Source organism: Macrotis lagotis, chromosome 1 (assembly GCF_037893015.1).
Source record: "Macrotis lagotis isolate mMagLag1 chromosome 1, bilby.v1.9.chrom.fasta, whole genome shotgun sequence".
Lineage (NCBI taxonomy): Eukaryota > Metazoa > Chordata > Mammalia > Peramelemorphia > Peramelidae > Macrotis > Macrotis lagotis.
Genome location: NC_133658.1, coordinates 921908865 through 921933438, shown reverse-complemented (window position 1 = coordinate 921933438; position 24574 = coordinate 921908865).

Sequence of the window (24574 nt, the reverse complement as noted above, 5' to 3'; positions counted from 1 at the left end):
GCTTGACATTGAATTCTATCTCAGTATGATCAGGAGAGCTGAGGCGAACACCATGATATTAGTTGGCTTCAGCTCCTTTATCTGTAAAATGAGGAAGCTGGACTTCATATCAAAGTCTCCTTCCAACTCCAGTCCTTCCAAGTGATTCTAACTTGTGATTCCAGGTTTGATATGGCTCTCATCTTTACAAATGCTGTTGACCAAGAGAGTAATAGGTTGCTATTTCTTACCTGATCCTGATAGAGTTCCTGAAGGCAATTGTTGTAGGGAAAGGCAGAACTGAAAATCCATATATGTTCCCTTATACTGTCAGGTGAGCTGACATCCCTTTCTGTGCTGACTGTGCTGACCAAATATTCAGAAAGAATTCCTCCAACTAGCTCCCATCTCTAGCCTGAATACTTCCTTTGAGTTCATATATTTCTATATTCCTGGATGGGTGGGGTGGCGGTAAAGCCACAATGGTGGAATAAAGAGAAGAATTCCCACAAGCTGTCACCCAGGTCATCTCAAATATCTTGAAATAATGATGCAACCAAATTCTAGATTTGCAGAAATTGCAAACAGAACTAGTGAACAATAATTGGAATATGCACCATAAAGGTCTGTGACATTAGGGTTAGCCCAGGCCACTCCACAGTGAATCTCCTCCAGCCATCCAGGAAAAGACTGCAGGATGCCTGGGTCCCCGGAGGAGCCTGGGTCTGTGGCAGAATGGCAGTTTCCAGACTTTTCAGTTCAAGTATTGCCAAGGAAAATTGTTTCCTTTCTAATTTAAGATGTTTCCCAGGTTTTCTTCTCTGAGACAATGCCCATTCTGTGATTAGGACAAGAAAAGAATTTAGATAAAAGTTGCCCTAAGTTACTAAGCCTCTCTGACTCATTCACTAAATTCTTTGGGCTTAGAAAAAGTATATTTATTGATTGTTTTTTGTTCTTTAGGAAAATCACTTTGCAGATTGTGTATAATACGCTGAAGTGGAGAGATTTTTAAGGAAGGATTATTGCAATATTCTAGATGTGTGAATTGCAATATAATTGTAAAATGTAAATGTAAAATGAAAATGAACAATACAGGCAACAGCGTAAATATGGGGACTGAATAGTACTGGGGCATCCAGGATGACTCATAGATTTTTGATTGCAAGGGAATGGGAGAATCAGTTGGAATTTTATTTTCAAAGGAATCTAGCTTCAAGAGGCAGAGGAGGTATAGCACGATTATTATGGAAGTTTCAAGGGAGCTTTGTGTTTGTTTGCAGTTGTTTTGCAATTAGGGGAGATATAGGCACCTTTATGGACAAAAGAATATGAGCAACCAAAGGGAGATATTTAACACTGATATACTAAGGATCACAGAAGGGAAACACTCTGTTGGAGGACAATGGAAAAGGATTCTTTGAACAGGTGGAGGGATTAGCCTTCAACAAAATTAAAGCCACTTCATCCGGTGAGATCGAGTGAAATAGGACACAGTTTCAAAGACACATGAGTGATGTTCCATGTACAAGAGAGCAAAAGAACTTGGTTAATTGCTTTCTGTGAAACATGAGATAAGTATCTTAACTGAGAGGGCTAGGTGGGGGTTGGTGGGTGGGGGTGGGAAAGCCAAGTGAGGCTTCCAAATTTCTTAAAATGTTTAAAAGAACAATTGAGGGAGGTATGATAGTAAGTTGACAAGACAGATGTTATAGAATATCCTAATAGAGTAAGAGCTCAGGTGAGATTATGAATCATCAATATGTAGTTGCTCCATTCAGAAAGATTACAGAATTCACCTCATTTTACTTCAGCAGATTGTTTCTGGTAGTGAAGTTAGTAAATGATGACAATTACTCAAGCCTGAATGCAAACAGCATAGTAATAATAACTGAGAGATGGACTGAAGAGAAAAGGACAGTGGCCTACAAAGGACATTACACTGACAAAGAATTAATATTGAAAAGGTAGACAGTCTAGGCTCCTTAGCAGTTTGTGTTCTTTCAGGCAGATAACAGCACAGGAGGTAGTATAGGAATATAATTGGTAATATAGGAAAAATGAGAAATACAGGTTGGATATATTTAAAGCTATATTGGTAACATCAAGATACATAAAAATATGTACACATGCATATTAATATCTCTAAGTGTGTACTATATACAAAGGAATTTAGAATATTGAAAAGATTATGAAATATTTATGATATAGCATGAAATAAAAAAGTCTTCGGTTGAAAATTTGTAGAAGGGTTACATTATAATTAAGGAAAAAGATGAATTTACATAACTCCTAATTATCTAAATTCCTAGATAATTGTATTAAGTGGTTCAAAGGGAAAACCCAATATTATCTGCAACGAAACCATCACAAGCAATCTTTCTATAAATTCATGAGAAAGTTAATTTCTTCTGTCAATGGAGAAAAGCAGTTTGCATGAGTATTTCCATATTTCAGTGTGAGTTTGTATGTGTATTTGTGTGTGTGTGTGTGTGTGTGTGTCTGAGAGAGAGAGAGAGAGAGAGAGAGAGAGAGAGAGAGAGAGAGAGAGAGAGAGAGAGAGAGAACATGTTGCTGTTTGAGAGCAAGCCATGCTGAGAATGGAGAACGGGGATTCTAGATAACTTACCAGTAAGGAATTCACTGATAATATTAAATAATACTCCTAATAACAAAACAGTTTGTAAGCATCATTGATGCAGTCAGATGATGAAATAGTATAACATGAATCACTGGCCTCTGTAATATTTAAAAGGCCTATGTGTTATTTAACATATGATTGTTACATTCAACATATGAGATTGTAGTCTAAATTAAGAAATAAAACATGAATCCTAGCATCATTATTGATAGAAAGTTTAGTAGAATTCATGAAAGAAATTCAGCAAATAAAAAGAATCTTCAAGTAGAGGCATTTAGGTGAGTTGGTTGAGTGGATTTTTCAAAGATTTAAAGGTAGCCATAAACATAATTTTTGATGGCAAACCCCAAAATGCATGAATACCACTTGAAATACATTCCAAATAGTTCCAATAGATCATACATGGGCATTCAATCTAATTTTTAAAAAAAGTTCATTTCTGTAACTGAGTGCTTTTCCTAAAACCTTCTTCAGAGCACATAAGACATCTTTATTTCTGAGACTGTAGATGAAAGGGTTGAGCATGGGAGAAATAATAGTATATGAGATGGCTAAAATCTTGTCTTGTCCTGGTGCATGATAGGACTTTGGTCTCATATATGTATAGATAAGTGAACCATAGTATATGGCAACCACAGCAAGGTGAGAGGAACAAGTGGAGAAAGCTTTTTTCTGGGCCTCCATAGATTTCATATGAAGCACAGTACAAAGAATCTGACCATAAGAGCCAAGGATGATGGAAACAGGAATTAGGAGAAGAAACACACTAGCCACTGAGACTCCTTCTTCATATTGTGCGGTATCTACACAGGAGAGTTTCAACATGGCTGGGACTTCACAGAAAAATTGATCAATGGTCCTTGTGCCACAAAAAGGAAGGAGCAGTAGGTAAGTTGTATGAATTGTAGAGTTCATGATTCCCCCAAACCAGCATCCGGCAGCCAAAAGAACAGTGATTCGATGGCTCATGAAGATGGGATAACGCAAGGGGTGGCAGATGGCTATATAGCGATCATAGGACATGGCTACCAGAATAAGGCATTCAGTACTCAGAAAGGCAGAATGGAGGAAGACTTGGAAAGCACAACCTGCAAATGTGATAGATTTCCTGCCAGATATATAATTACTAACCATCTTGGGAATAATATTCAAAGAGTTCAAGACATCGGAGAAGGAGAGATGCTTGAGAAGGAAGTACATTGGAGTGTGGAGTCGGATGTCAAATTGGATAAGAAGAATCAAGACTGTATTTCCCATAATTGTCATCATAAAGATGATGAGAGTGAGTGTTAAGAATAACAGTCCACACCGATTTGGATCCAATAATCCTATTAGAATGAAATCTGTATTGAAAGTCTTATTTTCTTCCCTCATCAATATTATTTGCCTTTTCCACCTATAGTCCAAAAGGCAAGTTTTCAGAAGGGGAGAAGATTGGAGGAAAACAAAATCCAGGACTGAATCTGTTGCTACAAAATAATGACTTTCTACTTAATTTATTTTATTTGTTTATTTCAGGAAATGGCAATTCAAATAAATCATTTGCATGAAATACATGAATTAACTGAGCACTTGGGATAATCTTCATTGATGAAAGTGCTGAAAAACAAGTAAAAAGGTTCATCTGTTTTGTTTCTTATTTATATTCCTTTTCAATTTGATTACTTATCTAGATGGTCATTCAGGAAACTTATTCAACTTCTCAATATCTGACCTTTTTTTTGAATTGAAAAATAAGGAACATTTTTCAATGCAATGAAGAGTTCAGAAATTAAAGGAACTTTGGAGGAGAACTGTAAAATTTATGAGCAAACAAGATTCAATGGTAAATATTCCCTGTGTCAAGGATGGATTGTTCTGTTCATATCATCAACATCATGACCATCATGATCAATATCATAATTACTTTTAAAATTAATTTTATTCTTAATTTATCGACTAAATCTTACCCTTCCAAATCAGAGTAGTGATTATAATTTTAAAAATACAGAGAAATATTTTCTATAATTTATTAGTACATAATTTACATATATATGATATTATGAAAATGTGATATTTTCTCTTTCTTCTTGAAGTCTATGATATCAGGGAGATGATAGCAACACAAGTAAGTGAATTGCACTTGAGTAAGGGGGAGCTGTGCTATTTCACCAGCCTTAGCACTACCTGATACATGCAAATTTGTGTACAAGTATGAATACATACATTCATACAAACACATACATACACATATAAATACATAGATATGTCTAAAATGGTTTGATATTAATGAATGCCTAATAATTAGTCTTGAATGCTTTCTTTATATTTCTTCATAATTTTGCATCAGTTTCCATTGAGTTCTAGTTTTGTTTCTTTCTTTTTCTGGAACAAAAACCTAAATGTTCTTCAGTTCATTCAAGTCTCTATTTCTACTCAAGTTTTCTGAGTAAGTATTCTTGGTTGCCAACTCTGCTCTTTTGCTTTTCAAAATGTAATGTTCCAAGACCAACTTCATTTTTAAAGTAGAACCTATTAGGTTATTTAAAATCCTGACTATATTTTAGAAATATATATATATATATATATATATATATATATATATATATATATATATATATATATATATATATTCCCTTGTTGCTTTCACTGTTTTCTCTTTAAACTTGTAGTTTTGAAACTTGGCTATGGCATTGCGCTAAGTTTCTCTTTGATATTTCTTTCAGATTGTGAACAATAGATTTTTTTCTACTTCTATTTTATCCTCCTGTTCTAAAACATCTGATAATTTTCTTAATAATTCCTTGTAATATCATGAGGTAGACTGATAATTTTTATATTTTGTCTACTTAATTGGTTCTCCTGATCAATAGTTTTTTTCCTAATCAAAGTTGTCACATTTGATTGTTTCTGATGTATTATAATGTTAATCAGTTCCTCTGCTCAAACCCCTGGTATTTCGAGAGGAGACCCAGAATTCCTTGGGAAGGCCTGGCTTTCCCCAGTATACCTTAATAGCCTCAGTTGTTAGTAACTTAACCCAAGACCCTGGTGTGGACAGCGAAAGCAGGACTTCCCCTGTTCTGACTATCCAGGGAGACCCTTTGACTTTTCTAGTCATGACAGCCTAGCCCAGTGACTGGTTCTTAAGTTTTTCAAAGGTGTATTCTTTACAATGTTGTAATCATTATATAAATTGTTCTTCTGATTAGACTCATTAGTCTCTATTTTGAAGCATGCAAATCTTCTAATATTTCTCTGAATCCACACCTTTCATTAGATTTATGAAGAAATAATAATTATATAATATATAATAATTACATAATATATTATCTCATAATTATTATAATAACTATATTTTATATAATATAATTGTATATATGATATTGCATATAATATAATTATATTGTATATATATATATATACATATTTAAATATGTACCATGTTGAGATAAGATTAGGAGAGGGAGAGACAGAGAGAGACAGAGACAGAGAGACAGAGAGAGGCAGAAACACAGAGACAGAGAGACAGAGACAGAGACAGAGACAGAGTCGAGACAGAGAGAGAGAGAGAGAGAGAGAGAGAGAGAGAGAGAGAGAGAGAGAGAGAGAGAGAGAGATCCCAGGCTCACAAAATGATTTTGCTTAAAGAAGCATCAAGTTTCCTGACACTCCAACTGATAGAGTAAAACAGTTAAGTAGATATGAATTAGTATTTTCAATAAATAAGTGCTGAAATAGGTTGCATCTCAATTCTGGAAACATGTTTTCACTATACAATCTTATTGAAATGGTCACCAGAGATCTCATATTTACCAACATACACTGAAAAATATACACATACATAAAGACGGTTGAGTGAGATATAATGAGAAAAGAAATTTCTCTAGTTTTTTTTATAACTATTTTATAAACTGAGTGGGATTTTGGGAAGGGAGCAATTGATGAGGGATATTTTAATCTAAGTGATTTAAGGAAATCAATCTAAGGAAATATTAAATATTCATTAGTTTCCTTAAAACTAAGGGTGATAATTATAAAATGAGTATAAGGAAGTGGGGGGGGGTGTCCTAAGTGTGCATTGGCAAAAAGATCAATTACATTGACAAATTATATTTACATTAGTCATTTGTTCAACTTTGCAATTCTATCTACAAAGATAATTAGGCAATGATTTCAACATGCTGGCCTAATTTGTTTTTACTGAAGATATTCTCATTCTTTGTGGTTATTGCTTTCTTTTCTAGAAATTCATTTAGGATCCATGTGGGTATGCATTTTTGTATTCTAACATTTCTCTCATAACTAAAATGAAGTTCACACTCCTGTACATTATAGCATCAAGTTTCTTCCATAGTTTTTGAAAAATTGTCCAATATTTGCCTTTTTCCAGGCTTCTGGAAAATCCCACATACAATTCCTTACAATATTTAAAACAATCACATCTTTCAGTTCTTTCTGTAGCTGACCATATAAGTTATTAGATAGGCACCAAAACAGAATGAACATAGTGTCTCAAATATTGTCTTCGTGATATTCTAGCTATGTGACATACATGAAATCACTTAACCTCTCTATGATTATTTTCTCTAATATAGTTTGTGGAAAATTGAACCTCAAAGAGCTGTTTTGAGCTATCAAAACAGGTTAATAATCCTTAAAGCAGTATACCAACATTTTGTTCTGGTGGTTGTTCAGTTAATTCAGTCAAGGTACATTCTTAGTGACTGTATGGACCACAAGTCAGATCCTTCTGTCATCTATTACCTCTTAAAGTTTGTCCAATTCATGTTTATTGCTTCCATGAAATTTTTGGTCCATCTGACTCTCTATTATCCTCTTTTCCTTTTGTCTTTAATCTTTCCCACCATCAGGGACTTTTCCAATGAGTTCCATCCTCTCATTGCGTAGCCAAAATATTTAAGCTTCAGCTTATTTGACCTTCTCATGAGTTATCTGAAATTAATTTCTTTCAATACTGACTGATTTGATCTCCTTAGAATCCTAACCTTTTAAAAGTCTTCTCAAGCACTACAAGTCCAAATCATTAATTTGAAAAAACTCAGTTTCCCTTATGGTCCAAAACTCATAGACATCCAATGCAATCGGAAAAACTATAGCTATGATCATACAGACCTTTCTCTAATGTCAAAGCAAACAGAAAATTACTCTGGTATCAATGCCAAGGAAAAACCAAAGCATTTTTAAAATGAAATGGAGCTTAACTGATGATTATTTAAGTATGCATAATTGAATCCATGAAGGGTTATCTCTTACTATAGTATCTCTTCATTTACCCTTACTAATAAAACTCTTTTCTGCATTTATTTCATGTTCTTTCTAGCACTAAAGTAATTATCATTAGCAGCTAAAAAGCAGGTCAACTGTAAACTGAACTTATCTCATTTCTCTTCATTGTTAGTGATTATCATCTCAACCATGTTGTGCAGTGGTCTCTGCCTTTCTTTGCTCTTTTATTCCCACCCAGTATAAGCTAAAACAAAGTTCTCTTAATAGCTTTTCTTACTAGCTTCATCTTATTCCTTCCTTTAAAAATTATATTCAGTATCCTTTCTTACACAAATTCTAAAAAGTTTCTTGAAGAATATCTTTTAATAAATACCACTGGGATTTCAAAACAAAATAGAAAACTCTGATTGTAGAAGTTTTTATATGTTTGTCAATGTTTAGCAAAACCGAAAAGTCAGCCATATTTACTTTCAGGGCTTATAGCTTTCTAATATGATGCTCTCATTTTCCTCACTTGATGCTCCTATGGCATTACATCTTCTATTGCAAATGCATTCTTAGGATACATATTTCTATTATACTTTTTAAAATGTACTTTCAGGAGAGCATCTCTGAGCCATTTATAGAAAGGAATACATGACTTCTAGAAATTATGAGAAAGTGGAGAATGTATATCCCTGGAGGTATGTTTGAATGGTGGATTTTCTAGAATATATTTTTCTAAGAGATATTGAAATGAATTACTTTATGTTTAAATTCAAAATGCAACACAGGAAAAACAACTGTGAGAAGCATTGGGTTTTGAGTCAGGGAGAAGCTGAATTAAATCCATTATCACACCTATTTTAGCTATGTGACTCAAGAATAAGAGAAAAAAACCCCGACAAAACCAAAATCATTCATTCTGCAACATTCATTCTTAGTTTTACATTTAAGTTGTAACCCTTAACTGTTAATTTAAATAAAACTCATAAAATTGAGGCATGTGTAAGAGTAATTTCTCATAACTATATTATGAATGAAGATCATGAGTAACTTGATATGGGCCACATTTCTCCCTAGATAAAAAGACTCCAAAAGTCTGTCCCCTTTTTGTCAAAAGCAGGAAGACAATGAGCAGGATGTAAGGAGACTATCCTTTCAGGAAGAGACAAGCAACGTTGAGATAAATATTGTTCATAGATGATAACCATGCATATCATTTTCAGGCAAAGATACTGTGGAATTTCTATGGGTGCATCACTAAGGAGGTTAGTTATTATCTCTTGTCTTTGTTTTTGCTTAAAAGAGTAATTTCTTTACTTTTTGTCTGGGTGACCATCTTGGATCACTTCCACATATAGGTTTATTGGTAAATCAAATGGAATAAAACATCATATCTAATCTATATTTTACTGTAATATTATTTTAACACTAGATTCTTATGAATTTTAAAATTTTATGGTTCACAGACATTAGACTTACTTATTTCTAATGTTCTTTCCATTCTCCATATTTGATCCTGTCTTGACAAAGTTAAGTTTTTTCCCTTATTCTAATTAATTACAGAGACTCCATCTGAAAAATCTGAAAAAATATACCTGCGTGTTTGAACTGAGAAAAGTAATGGTTGCATGACTTAACTGACTGAATTAGGATAGTTTAAGGTACTATGTCTTAAACGTTCTGAGGAAATGACTGCACAGTTAAACCAGTACTAGTAACAAGAATGATCAAAATTATTACATGTTTCTAAATATTTCTGTCAAGATACCTGAAAGTTCTTCCCTGCCCAATAGCATCTGATTAAAATGTCTTACTAAGTCCACTTGGGTGACTGACATAAGGGTATCTTTTCCTTCTTCAAACTGTCAACAACCTTAAATTATTGCAATAACTTTATATGACACCTAGTGGATTCAAAAATATTTAGTGGTTTGTAATCAATGATTTAAAATTTAAAATTACTTGTTCCTAGAGTTAGAGTTTCAGCATATTGAAGCGCATTTATTCCCTGCTGCTGACAAGATAAAATAAAAACTTCTTAACCTGGCCTTCAGGGTTCCTGTCCAAGTGGTTCAACTCTCCCCGGACAGTCCCATTTTTACAATAATCATCGCCATGCCTTCTCCATTGCCATGGAGTTCAAATTATTAATTATTTCTGAAAGACTTGCAATATGTAATAGACTTTACTTTGAACATGGGATCTATAGAGAAAGGAAGAACTGTCCCTGCCCTTTGCCCACCAGAAGATAACTTTCTTTTTCCCCTTGCTGTGTTTGGGAATTCACAGATCCTGCCTTGAAAGAATGGAGATTCTCTTCTCTGAAGGTGAAAATATTTCTCTTCCTTCTAGTCTCAAATTCAGCCATCAGTACTACCATGGGCTCTTCCCTCGCTACAAGATGCACAACTTCACACTTTATTATGCCTTTCTAAGAGCACCTCATGTAGATGACTCTTCAGCACTTATCATTTTCTACTCAAATGTCTAGCTCCTTTCAATGATTTTTCAATTCCTCTTTTGGACAGAGTTGAACCAGTTGGCCTTAAAAGTCTCTGCCAATTGTTGAAATGAAGATTGTGGGAGGTAATGTTGTATATTGGAATGAAAATCATGATGAGCTAGCTTCATGTCTGGCTGCAAGCACTCAGCAATAATGTGACTCCAAACTATTCTCTTAACCTGTTTGAGTTTCTGTAATTTCATTTATAAAAGCGGATAAGAACTACTCCATGTTTGCTGTGAAGAACAAGAGAGAGGATCATAAAGATTAGTAAAGCAACAGTTTTCAAAAGGGATTTCAATGTACTGGTATTTTTAAGCATATTAAATTGCAAAGCACTATTAAGAAATGTTTTATTGTTGCTGCTATGGGTATAAGTCTTCTGATCAGATTTTTGTGAAGATGCTGAACAGAACCAGAAATTAATGGAAACAATATCATAGGTAGAGTGTTACCCCAAATTTATCTGTATTCCTAGAGTTCACACTGAAGCATACGTAGGACTCCCCTCTTCGATCTAGAAAATTCTCAATCATTTAACATGAACTAAACTAAGAAAACAATGACATAAATTAAAATATTTATGTTCCTAACCTGCCATTTAAAGTAACTTACCTGAAGAACAGCCTGAGAATGGAGAAAGGGAATGGTGGTGGTGGCTTTTTAACACTTTCCACTGAAAATATAAAGCTCAAGGATGCATGAGGAATAAGTCACTGTTATTGGAGTAGCAACATATTTATTGCTCTGATGCAGAGTTTAAGTCCCCCATGAGATTTATAATGGGCCTTCAGAGAATCCATTGCATAGGTCAAGCCTTCTGGTTTTACAGAGTATTTGAATTTTTCATGCATGCCTTCTAATATTTCATCATATAGCTTTGTAGAGAATGATTAGAAGAAGATTAACAGGATGGACAAAGATCTTCCATTCATGGCAAGTGAGGACTGGCTAAAGGAACTAGCAAGTGTGATATATTGCAAATATCACTTTCTTTTTCCAACAAATTAGGAAATCCAAGCACAGTGACAATTGTTCATCTGATAGTTGGTTTGTCTAAATTATTAAATGAATGAATGATGTTGGTTTTTTCTTTGTTAAAAAAATTAATTTCCAACAGGGTCACACTATAATTAGACAGGAAAAGAAGGTTCAGGGAACAGGGAAGAAACCTGTGTTTAATGATGACTTTTACAACTTTTTACACTCTCATTTTTATTAGTAATATTCAAAAGCACTGGGATTCCAGGGTGGCAAAGCTGTACAGTGGATCGAGAACTGGCCCTGGAATCAGGAGTGCCTGAGTTCAAATCCAGCTTCAGACACTTAATAATTACCTAACTGTGTGGCCTTGAGCAAACCACTTAACCCCATTGAATTGGCAAAAAAAGAAAAAAAAAGTACTGGGTTCCCCCAATTACTTGCTGATACATCTTGCCCAACATCACCTTACTCTTTGAACTATAACATTGAGCAGTTTCTTCATAGCATTTGGCTCACAATGACCTTTGCAAGGCAGAATAACTTAATAGGATTAATTGAAATTCTGGATATAAGTTCAAATTGTGATCCATTTAGTGTTTCCTCTGTGCTAAACATTGAGCTAGACCATTGATGTAAAATTATAACTACTCAAATTTCCCCTCAAAAATTTCATGGTAAAGGAGTGAATACATAGCCTGTTACCATGAAAGAAAATGCAAAGCATATGCCATGTATACTTCAAACAAATCTCATGTTTGATGGAAACCTAGAACTATGGCTTGAGGAGATCAAGGTAGAGGAGAACATGGAGGCTATTACAAGTGCGATAAATGAAAAATGCCTTTCTAGGATTTCTTTTTTAATACCTCAAACTATAATTTTATTTTGATTAAGTTTTGCTAATCTCATGACCATCTCATCAGAAACACTGTCTTTCATTTACCTAAATGCAATAATACTTCATGGATGTACCCTTATTGCCAACATTTGTACCAATAAACTATTGGATTTTGAGAAGGGACAGACAGAATGTGAGACTGACAAAGGGAATATATAGCATAGTGTAGTATAGTGTAGTGATCAAAGACTCATCCTCTCCAAAGTAAATATTCACATTCAGTGAAAGCAGTGTCCCCAAAGCAAGCTGACTACCAGAAGAATTAATGTTAAAAGATATGTGTATCTCTCTGTTTGGGGACAGTTTGTTGTGAACTTGTAGGGAAAACTGAGCAAGCACACAGTTGGAAACAATGGAGCAGAAAAAGACCTGGCAGCTTGCAGACATCCAGAGTATAGAACTGCCTTTGCACATCTGGGAAGAACACTTGAAAACATCAAGCATGGTTTGATGAAAATGATAGGTGAATATAGAAATTGCTAAATGGAAACTCAGAATTCCACAGGGCTGAACAGCAGGATAGGTCATTCATTTCTAAGAAGTGAGCATTTAATTTAATCAAAGGTAAAGTAAAAGTGTACTTGGAGAGTTACAGGACTCTTGGTTCAGTAAAAATGTAGCTGAAGTTCAGTTTTATATAGATAGTTCCAAACTAAATTGCTTTTACGATGCTCTTGAAGGTTATTTATGGGGCAAAGACCTATAATGCATCTCATTTCCTCAGTGCTGATGGATACTCATTGATTAAAGAAACTATATGATCCTAGAGCAATGGGTTGAACATTTCTATAGTGTTCTTAACAGACTATCATCAATTACTGCAGAAATCATTGAAATAAACTCAAGTTGATGTCAATCTATTCCAACCTGAAATTCTAATTGAAGGACAAGTTATGAATGCCATTAGCCTCCTTTCAAGAGCAAAACACTGGTGCTGACTTTATTTCAAGTTAAATCTACAAAGTGCATGTGTGTGTGTGTTTGTGTTTGTGTGTGTGTGTGTGTGTGTGTGTGTGTGTGTGCATTTGTGTGAGTGTCTATTGCTCATCCAAAAGCTGACGAAAATGTTCCCAGTTTTATGGAATAAAGAGATTATTACCCAAGATTTCTAAGGTGCCTCCATTGTCCATCTCTGTAAAGGTAAAGGGAACAGATTATCCTGTGAAAATCACAGGGATATTTCTCTTCTAGTTATTCCTTGCAAGATTCTTGTCAGAGACCTTAACAATAGACTTATGTCCGTTCCCTGAGAGTCAGTGTGGTTTCTGTAAAGGTGAAAGAACAGTCATTACAGTGTTTCCTGCCAGAAACTGCAGGGAAAATGCCAGGAACAAAACAGAGGCCCATGTTCAACATTGGTAGAACTGAGCAGGACCTTTGATACCTTCTGTTCATGAGGGTTTTTAGAAAATTATGACAAAATGGAGCTAGTCAGTAGGCTAATCAGTATTTTATGTGAATTTCACAATGGCATGCTTACCCAGTTTAAGGATAGTGCATGATGCTCTCAAGATTTCCTGGTCTCCAGTGAAACTAGGATATGTCTTTGCTCCCATGCTTTTCCACATGTTTGTTTCAACCATCTTATCAAACATCTGCACTGAGGATGAACATGGGCTCAAGGACATCTAATGCACTGGTGACAAATTCTTCAACTTGAAAAGGCTACAAACAAAGAGCAAAGTGGAGAGAGTGTTAGTACATAATCTTTGGTTTGCAGAGGATTATGCACTCAATCCAGCCTCTGAAGTTGAGATGCACAAAGTATGAATTCATTCTCTGCTGCTTGTGCTCATTTTAGCCTAATAATCAACACAAAGAAAACATAAATGCTCCACCATCCATATGTGGAACCAAAGAAAACAGGAAAATGCAGAATGTTTTAGTACTGTGGAAGTGTTCACGTATCTTGGCAGTGTCTTTCCAGAGAGGCTACATAGAGCCACTGTGCAGACCATATTACTATTCTCTGAAACCCAGACCAGTGACAAGTCAGGAAACTGAATCACTTACATTTAAATTTTCTCCAAAAGACACTGAACATAACCAGGCAGAAAAAGATACCAGATCCTGAGGTCCTTTCTTGAGCTAAATTGTTCAGCATTCCAACCTTACTACAGAGAATGCAACCATTAGGCTCAGCATTGTTAGAATGTGAGAAGTAGGCTTGTGAAAAGAAACTATATCATGGAGAATTCTCATATAGCAAGTGCTCAAAGGGGGTTTAGAAGAAACGATACTGGAACTTCCTGGAAGTCTTATGTAAGAACATTTTAATTGATTGTATAGCATGGTGGACACTGGCACAGGACTACTCATCATGGCATGCCCTCATCAGTGAAGTGCTGCCCTCTATGAGAAAGGCAAAGTTGAAACAGTTCCAAAGAAACATGACAAAAAGTAGTTGGGTACCCAATTGAAATGTTCACATGGGCTATTTGTGCCTGACCTGTGGTAGAACATTTAGAATTCATGTTGGTCTGATCACTAATAATCTGACACATTATGATTTTTCTCAGACTTACTGATGTCATTTTTGTCTTTTTTGATAATGAAGGACAAGAACCTACCAACCAACCAATCAAGTTTCACTGTACAGTCATTTTTCATTGATGCTTTCCGCTATTGTTTGGCACTTAGCTACCATTGCTGACTGAAAATTCTTGAGTATCATTCACTATCAAGAAAATTATGAAGATCAGGCAACTAAATTTTGACATAATTTTCCAAAAATCCTCATGACTAATGATATCAAAGGCCTGAATTAGATTTACAAATCTTTTTATACAGCTGTGTATTCTGTTACTGGCATTTCTCCTGGTGCTGTTGGGCAGGAAACACCACATTGATTGTCCTTCCACCCTTTACGAAGTCAGACTGGCTCTCAAGGATTTGAACATCTTGCAGGTGAAGGAGCAGCTTGTTAAGAAGAATTCTGGCCAGAATCTTACCAGCAAAGAGTAAAGGAAAAACTGTCCATGTTTGTCACAAGATGATTTATTCACTCGAGAGATAACCACTTTATGCTAAATATAATCTGGAAAATTTCAATTAGTTTTTGAATGAACAATAGTCTCCCAACTTTCTAGATCTCAATTGGAATACGATAAGCGCCAGGTGCTTTGCCCCTTGCAAGGAGCCTAATGGCATTCAAAACCTCTTCTTCAGCTGGAACATCAGCTTAGAAGTGATCGACTTCAACTTGAAGTAAACAGTCAATGGATTCTACATTGATTGATGATGGTCAGTGAAGAACATTATGGTAGTGTTCAGTCCATCTCTCTAGGATCATGTCATGTTCTAATCAATGTAGAAACATCAGCACTGAGTAGTTGAGTTGTGACATAGCTCTTTGTCCCTACATTGCCTTCAGGGCATCATAAAAGGACACCTAGAGTGAAACAAGGATGTGCCCTTGCTCTCATAGTTTTCAGCACAATGTTTTTGGCCACATTAACAAATACCTTCACTGAGGATGAATATAGCCTCAAGGACGACTACTGAATTGTTGTCAAATTCTTCAATTTGGAAAGACTCCAAGCCAAAATCAAAGTAGAGGTAGTGTTAGTGTATGATGTTCTATTTGCTGAAGATTGTTCATTCAGTGCAGCCTCTGAACCTGAGATGCAGCCACTTGTGGATTAATTCTCTCCTGCTTGTGCTCATTTTGGTCTAACAAGTTACAAGAAGTCAACAAGGTGCTCTGTCACCCAGCTCCACACCATCCATTTGTGGAACCATTGATTGCAGCAAATGGAGAAGTTTTGGATATTGTAGATAAGTTTACTGGCCTTGGCTCTGTGCTTTTCAAGGGGGTAGGCTTTTATAAGGACACTTGTATTGTCAGAGCTAAAGAAAGTGTTAGAGAGAAGACTGATTAGACTGTCTACCACACTCAAGGTCTAGAGAGTGCTTTTCCTGACCTCATTGCTGTAAGCCTGTGAAACCTGAACAATCTACCAGCTTCATGTCAGGAAACTAAACGCTTTCCTTTAAATTGTCAGAAAGATTTTGAAGATAATCTGGCAGGAGAATTTTCCAGACACTTGAGGTCTTTCCTTGAGCCAAAATGCCTAGCATTCCAAGATTACTACAGAGAGCACAAATACAATGGGCTGAATACATGGTTAGAGTGCAAGATGTGTGCTTGCCAAAATTCTTTTTTATGGAGAACTCATACAGGGCAAGATTTCAAATGGGAGTAAGAAAACTGATACCAAGACTCCTTGAAGGTCCCATTGAAGAAAATTAGAAGTGATTGTATAACCTGGGAGTCACTGGCACAAGACAAACCAGCATGGTGTGCCCTCATCAGTGAAGATGTTGCATTCTATGGAGAAGCCGTTATTGAAGCAGATCAAAGCAAATGTGACATCCAGAAGCTTAGAATACCCACCCCACATGTTCACACAGCTCATTTGTGCCTTAGCTGTGGAAGAACATTCTGAGCTAGTAGTGATCTCACCAGTTAACTTTGGACACAATGGAATTTGTCTCAGACATAATGATGTCATTTTGATCTTTTTCTATAATGAAGGCAAAGAACCAGAAATCAACCTGGGAAAAACTCCTTGCATGGTTTACCATTTTCTTCTCCAGTTGTTTTCTTGATGAGAAAGCTGAGCTACCAACTGAGGTTAAAGTGATTTGATCAAAATCACAAAGATAATAAGATATAAGAACAGATATAAACTCTTTAAGATGATTCTTACTTCAGTTTACATTACTCATAACTTCTCCATTTGCTGTAATCAATGGTTCCACTTAAGGATGGTACAATACTGGCACCAACTTCTGTGTGTTCTTGATGTTAATGGTACGATCAAAATTAACACAAGCAGAGAATCAATTAATACTTTGTTGCATCCCAAGTTCACTCTTGAGTAATATAATGAGCACACAATCACATGCAAATAGAAGATCTTACAACAATATTCCCAGTGTTTTGATCTTGGCTTGTAGCTTTTTCAAGTTGAAGACTTTGCTATCTGTGCAGTAACTTACCTTGATGCCACCTTCATCGTCAGTGAATGTAATTGATAGTGTGGTTGAAAATATCATGTTAAAAAGCAAAGGAGCAAGGACACATTCCCATTTCATTCCATTGTTGGCCTGGAAATCTTGAAAGCATCATCCACCATCAGAAACCCAGGGATGCACACTATCATGAAATTGATACATAATAGTGCTGAACTTCTCTGGAAAACCAAGTCTTTACATAATTTTCCATAAACCTTCATGACTATTTGTAAAAAATATCTTGGTCATATCTGTATATATATATATATATATATATATATATATATATATATATATATATATATATATATATATATATATATTGAGAAGGACTCTGAGAAGTATCTTACCAGTGCTGACTAAAAGAGAAGCACGTCTATGCTTGTGACAATCTTTTCCCTTTACATTTGGACATATGGACATTATATATATTTTTGAATTATTAGGGGATAACATCTTCATGCTGTATAAGCTGGAAAATTTAGGTTAGTCTTTGGAATTGCAATGAACTCCCCTCCAGCTTGTAGATCTTAGCTGGAATAGAATCAGTACCAGGTGATTTCCACTTCAAAAGACCCTAATGGCATTCAAAATCTATTCTTTAGTTAGAACTTAAGCTTCAGATAATTATTGCCTTCAGATAATCATAAGAGTCCTTGGGTTTGCTATTAACTGAATTAAACTGAATATCACCTGCCTTCTTATTGAGCCAAGAGTCAAGCTTTGCCTCGACTTTGTTTTTGATGCAATTAAATGCTGCATTCTTAGAAATGGATGAATTATCCTGCTGGTTAATCCTGTGGAACCCTTTTTATTATTTTTTTTTTAGCAGCTTCTGTATTTCCCCATCATTTTCAGGCTAAAAATTCTTGGTGTTTGTGAATGCTTTTACCCAGATGAACAAAGTCAATGCTATATGCCATATTTCTGAATGCTGTATATTATGTGCATCAGATATGACTTCCAATTGTCAACATTAAGCAATTCTGTGGACCACAAAGAAACTTTTATAAGAAATGTCTTCCTCCCTGCATTGAAGGACAGTCATGAACAATCAAACATACTCTATCCCTGGTAAAGCAAATATTTTTCTTCCTTCGAGAAAGAAATTCCACAGTTTCCTATGATTCTAATATTCCCTCTCATTGACATACATGAGGCTTTCATCTTTTCTAATTAAAATTTCATCATTTGCTGGGGAGACAATACTCAAAATAATATTAAAAATATCTAGCAAAATGGGAGTCCAACACTTATAATTGACTTAGCAAGTCTTGCTGACTTCATTCCCTAGTACTTTCATTCCCTCTTTAATAAAATGAATAGTAGTACTTTGTCTGCATCAACTGGTAATGGTTTGGAGCAGATAGAGCACCAGCTCTGGAGTCTGGAGGACCTGAGTTCAAATCCAGCCTCCTTTACTTAATTGTCTAGCTGTGTGATCATTGCCTTATAATCCACCCCTCTCCCCACCAAAAAAGAATAAAAAACTGAGGTCATGGATTGGAAAAGGATAAGAATAGAGCAATTTCAAATGAAGTAATTAAAGATATATATATATATATATATATATATATATAATATATATATAAATATATATATGTGTGTGTTTGTGTGTGTGTGTGTCTGTGTGTGTGTGTTTATGTTTATGAGATCATAAGAAAAATGGTCTAAATCCTTTTTGATTAGAGAAGTGCAAATCAAAACAATTCTGAGGTATCACTTCAAACCTTTAAGATAGCCCAAGAGGGCAAAAAATGGAAAATGACCAATGTTGGTGAGGTTGTCAGAAGATTGAGACATTAATGCATTGCTGGGGGAGTTGTGAACTGATTTAAACATTCTGGAGTGCAATATGGACCTATGTCTAAACAGCAATAAAACTGTTCATAATATTTGCCCCAACAATTCTAATTCCTAGGCCTATATCCGGAAGGAATCACAAAAAAATGGGAAAAGACCCACATGTTCCAAAATATTCATGCCAGCTCTTTTTTGTTGTGACAATGAATTAGAAATTGAGGGAAAGCCCATCAATTGGGGAATGGGGTTAAACAAGTTATGGCACATGAATATTATGGAATACTAATGTTCTATGAGAAAGCATAAATAGTCAGACTCTAGAGAAGCATGGAATGAATTACAGCATCTGATACTGAGTGAAGGAAGCAGAACCAAAAGAACATTGTACACATTAACAATAAAATTATAACATGATCAACCCTGATGAAGCAGCTCCTCTCAGCAGTTCAGAGAGCTAAGCCAACCCTATTAGAATGGCTATGGACAATGCTATCCCCATCCACAGGACAAAAACAAAACAAAACAAAACAAAATTTCAGAATTTGGTGAACACTATATGTATTTTAGAAAAAAAAATAACTTTTTTATATATTTCTTTCTATTATTCCTAATTCCTCATACTTAAAATGACCAATCTCTAAAGATACTTAGCACAAATGTATATGTACAATATTAACCTGAATATTCACTGCTGAGGGGAGGGGATTGGGACATGTATTTGGGAAAATAAAATAAAAATTAAGACAAAACAGTAAGGAAATAATCTAACTGGCAAAAATGAACTGTCACAAAGAAAATCCAAAAGAAAATTCAGACTGCTCATGTAATATAGTTTAAAAAATGAAGGGAAAAAATAGGGGTCATGGAGAGAAAATCCCTCTTTACTTTTCAAAGTGCTATAAAATGTGAGTTACTATTATTAAATAACCATTCTTTAATAGTAAGTGTCTCACATTTCCAATCTTCACTATGAATGGGGTTATACAGGGATTCCTAGAAAGTCCCTTTTTAAAGAGATAATGCAATTTTTTTGTCTTCTGACATCTATGGTTGATGGCACTCATAACTACCTTACGACACTTTTCTTAGTCCTGATGATTTTCCCAATCTAGTAAATATGCTGAAAGATGGCCCTGAAATACCATAAACAGCCTTTAAATGCCTCTGTGAGCTCATCATTTCACTTTTTGAAGTGGCTGTCTCTGATGTCTAAGTCCTTAGGGACACCCCTTCTCTGTACCATAAATGTTTAAACTGAATTTTGTTAATTGGACAGTAGCCTGGCTGGACCTAAAGACATGTAGCCTTTTTTCTTGTGATCGCTGTTGGTTTGTAGACCAATAGACCAGAGGAACTCATCTGACATGGCTTCATTGAGAAATAGGTAAATAATAGAATATCAGAAAAAGACACAACTTGAGAAATCATCTAATCTTTCATCTTAATGTTACAGATACTAATCTCTAAGGAGAAGGGACTTAGAGGGAGAAGCTTAATACATCGTGTCTCCAACACATTTTAAATTAGAGCCACAATTGCCTGAAAGTCAGTAAACTTTCATAGTTTATTCAGAACTAGAAAGACAGGAATTTTAAATTTGGAAGTTACCTCCAAGATCATTTAGTGAAAGGTACAATGATTCATGGAACTCCAGGTAATAAATTCCATATGTGACCTAGCTATGGATCCTGCTGTTCTACCAATCTGCCAAATGTGCTGGGGCCTTTTATATTTAGGGTTTTATTCTTCACATACCTGTTAAGTTGAACCTACAAAAGAGTGCCATTGCTCAGCCCCTGAAAAAGGGAATTTTACATGCTTGTGTATCCAGAACTACTTTGGCAATTACTCTGGGGATGACTGTGAAGCCTTGCTCTGCATCATCTGTTTCAATGCAAAATTTGAGATACAATGTGTTATGAAAAGAATCAAAGATGATGCAATAGAGTATTGAACATGAAACAAACCAAGGTAATGGACCAAAGTTTAAGAACTCTTTGGAGAAAGAAGATTGCAATGGGTAAAATTAGGGTAAAGACTATAGGTACAATCTTCAGTGAATGATGAGTAGGCCAAACCAAGGAGAAATAACAAACATGAATCATGTGGGTAATGAACAATAGGCAAAAAGCATCAATAATGCCTTGCACATAACCAAATTAGAATCCTTGACAACAAGCTGGAAATGTAGAGGTGTTCAAATATTTTTGAAAGAGGATGAAATGAGAGAGAGAGAGAGAGAGAGAGAGAGAGAGAGAGAGAGAGAGAGAGAGAGAGAGAGAGAAACTCAGAGTTAAAGAAATAGACACAGAAAAACAGAGACAGGTACCGACAAAGTGATAAACATAAAATTTCAAAGAGATTCCAAGACACAGAGACACTGACAACCCCAGATAAAAGAAGAGTTATACAAAGACACCTTGACTGAATTAGATAGAGACAGGCAAAAGCAAAAGCAAATGAAGGCTTCAAAGACAAGCCACTACTCCTTGACTAACTTCTAGACCAAAATAGATTCCCTTTCCAGGAGACAGGACTTGTGTGGATGACCAGAATTCTCATGGGCACTAGATTTCTGACATTCTCCACCACTTACCTGAAGAAGTACAATTCAGAACTTCTTTCTCATTGGTTAAACAAGAGGGAAGAGGAAAAGTGCTCTCCTAGCTTCCACTCATTTACAGGGATAAAGGGAAACTCAAGTCAGGGACACACTGGTCAGGCACTTGGACCTATCTGAGGGGCCCAATAAAAATATAGAAGAGTAGTACTCCAGGCAAGAGGAGGGAAGATAAATGGTTCTCATACCTGAAAATTATCTACCGACCAAGCTACATATCATTTTTTCTGTTTGTCTCCTTTGAATTCTATCTTCAAAGGGATTCAGGGTCTGTCTTTTTGGGAACTCCATTCACATTGATCAGTCTGGAAATATCTTTGACCTTTAGTAAATGAAGAGAGATCCAATTCTTTCCTTCATGTTCATATTATTGGATCAAGAAATTCTTGTAAAATATGACTAAGGAAGGAAAGAATCATTGTTATCTGTTACCCACTGGGAAATAGTTCCATACACAGGAGCTAGGTTGAAATGGGTGTTTGGAATACAAGATTCATGCTTATTCCAACATCCAGTGAGTGCAGTTTTCATAAAACCTTGAAATGGATGGTAAATCTAGTGATAAACAAATAGTGACTGTGAATGACAATTTGAATAAAAAGGGGAACTGGCAACAATTCATCCTACTGTCATCAAAGTTTGTGGAAAGAAAAACATAAATGATATATAATAAAAATTTAATTTTATCCATTTTCATAAATTTATGAATGATACAAATGAGAATCAGAGAATAGAATTCACATGACTAAAGTCAAGAATTTAATTGACAATAGGTGTAGATCAGAACCAGATCTCTTGATTTCCAAATCAGTCATTCCTTTAATGAAGGAATATATTGAGCCTACATCTAAAGATAGCACAAATTTCACTTGATTTGACCACGATTTTGATTTCATGACTGTGACTTAATTATTAAATGGTAGCTGCCTAGGAATGCATAACAACTCCTTAACAATTCCTGGTAACAATGTCTTCATCCATCTGGACTCTTCTCAGAGGAAGTAAATAGATATTAATGTTCAAGGAAATGAAAGAAAGATCTTTCTTTGTATGTCCACAATGCTGGGCTCTGCAGGGAATGCATACAATGCAAGAAAAATGTTGCTATAGTGATGTTTAGAAGCTTATTAGGAAGTACGAACCTAGTATGGATACAGTGAAATATTCCTCCCTCCCTTCTGAAGATTAGAATAGTTATTCCTAAAAGGAAGGGATACTATTCTCAAGTCTTAGCTCATACAGAAGCCTAAAAGTTAGGCTACTACTATCACTGCTAGGTTGTTTGAAAATAAAGAAGGTTTGAGGAGCTTCAGGACCTCTGATATTTGCCAAATGGATCATTATGGGTCTCTCAGGTCAGGGAATTTTCCTCAGTTAAAAAATTCAAGTTGATCTCAATACCTATCCTGGAAGAATGGCTGCATCTTGTTGTGGATAAGCAAATATCTCTCTCCTTTTATTGGGGGAGGGTATAACTGTCATCTAACCTATGAGGATCTCATTTGTTGTAATATCAAATATAAACTAACAAAACCAGTTTGATTAAGGACCAGTCCAGAACATCAGTAACGATGCCAATAACAAATCCTATGGTCTTCAGTGAGTAGAAACAATACCTGCAATCTAGAAAATAAGCAGGAATAACTAGAGATCATTAAAGGAATCAATTTGACCCCCCCAAATATTACTGATATTTTGTGTATGGAGGTTGAAGAATATGAATGTGTATATGTATGTCTCTGTGCGTGTGTGCATGTGTGCATGTGCATGTGCATGTCTGTGTGTGCATTTTTGAATGGAATGAATGGGATGTCATGAAATATGAGTAAGTATACCTTATTTTAAATAGCAATTCCCAAATTGCAGTCTGCAGATGTTCCAGTATCACCAAGACTCCTTTGGGAAGTCCAGAAACTCAAACATAGTTCTGTGTTAATATCAAGATGGTTTAATTACTTATATGGCAAATATCAATAATTAAAACTCAGACAAATCATCTCTGAGAAGGCAAGTTTCAATGATTATTTTTGACAAAGAGGTCCTGAGATCATGACATATGAGATCCCCTGTTTTAAAGGAACACTATGAGGGAAGAATGGTGGTAGAGTAGCACTTTATATTCACAAGAGGAAATGTAGACCTAAGACTCAGGAAACATAGTTGAGTGGATTTGAAAGAAGATATAAGAGGAAAATGGTAGAAATTTTCTTATTAAAGAATATTAAAGAATAAGACAAGCTACCTTGAAAGAAAGAGGCCTTAGGGAAGGATTGTGACAATAACGTTAGAGACCTGTAAAGCATGCATGATGCAGTATTGTGGAAGAATTTAAACTATTCAGATATCTATTTAAGGGCTCTCAGCCAAAAGCAGGGCCACAATAAGCTTTGGCAGGTCTTTATGAACATTTTGTGTTAACTACATAATCTGGAAGAAACAAAGAACCAAACTTCTCTCAAAAGTTTAGTCAGAAGAAAATATGGCTGCATTATAAAAAGTTTTTGATTGAAGAGCAAAGGAGGGAGAAACATAAAGATATATTTACTGGAGTAAAATGCTGATCTGTTAGACAAGAATAAGATAATGACAAGCAGTTTCCGAAATCAGGCTATTTAAAATAGCTTTTAACTGAGATCTTTTAAATTTTATCTAAAAATTACCTTGTATCTTCTTTCTCCCAACTCCCCAATTTTAAAAATAGAAAATAACTGCAATTAAAAGACATGGTTAGACAAAATAAATATCCACAATCTTTTTTTTAGGTTTTTGCAAGACAAATGGGTTTTAGTGGCTTGCCCAAGGCCACACAACTAGATAATTATTAAGTGTCTGAGGCCAGATGAGAACTCAGATACTCCTGACTCCAGGGCTGGTGCTCTATCCAATGCACCACCTAGCTGCCCAATGTCCACA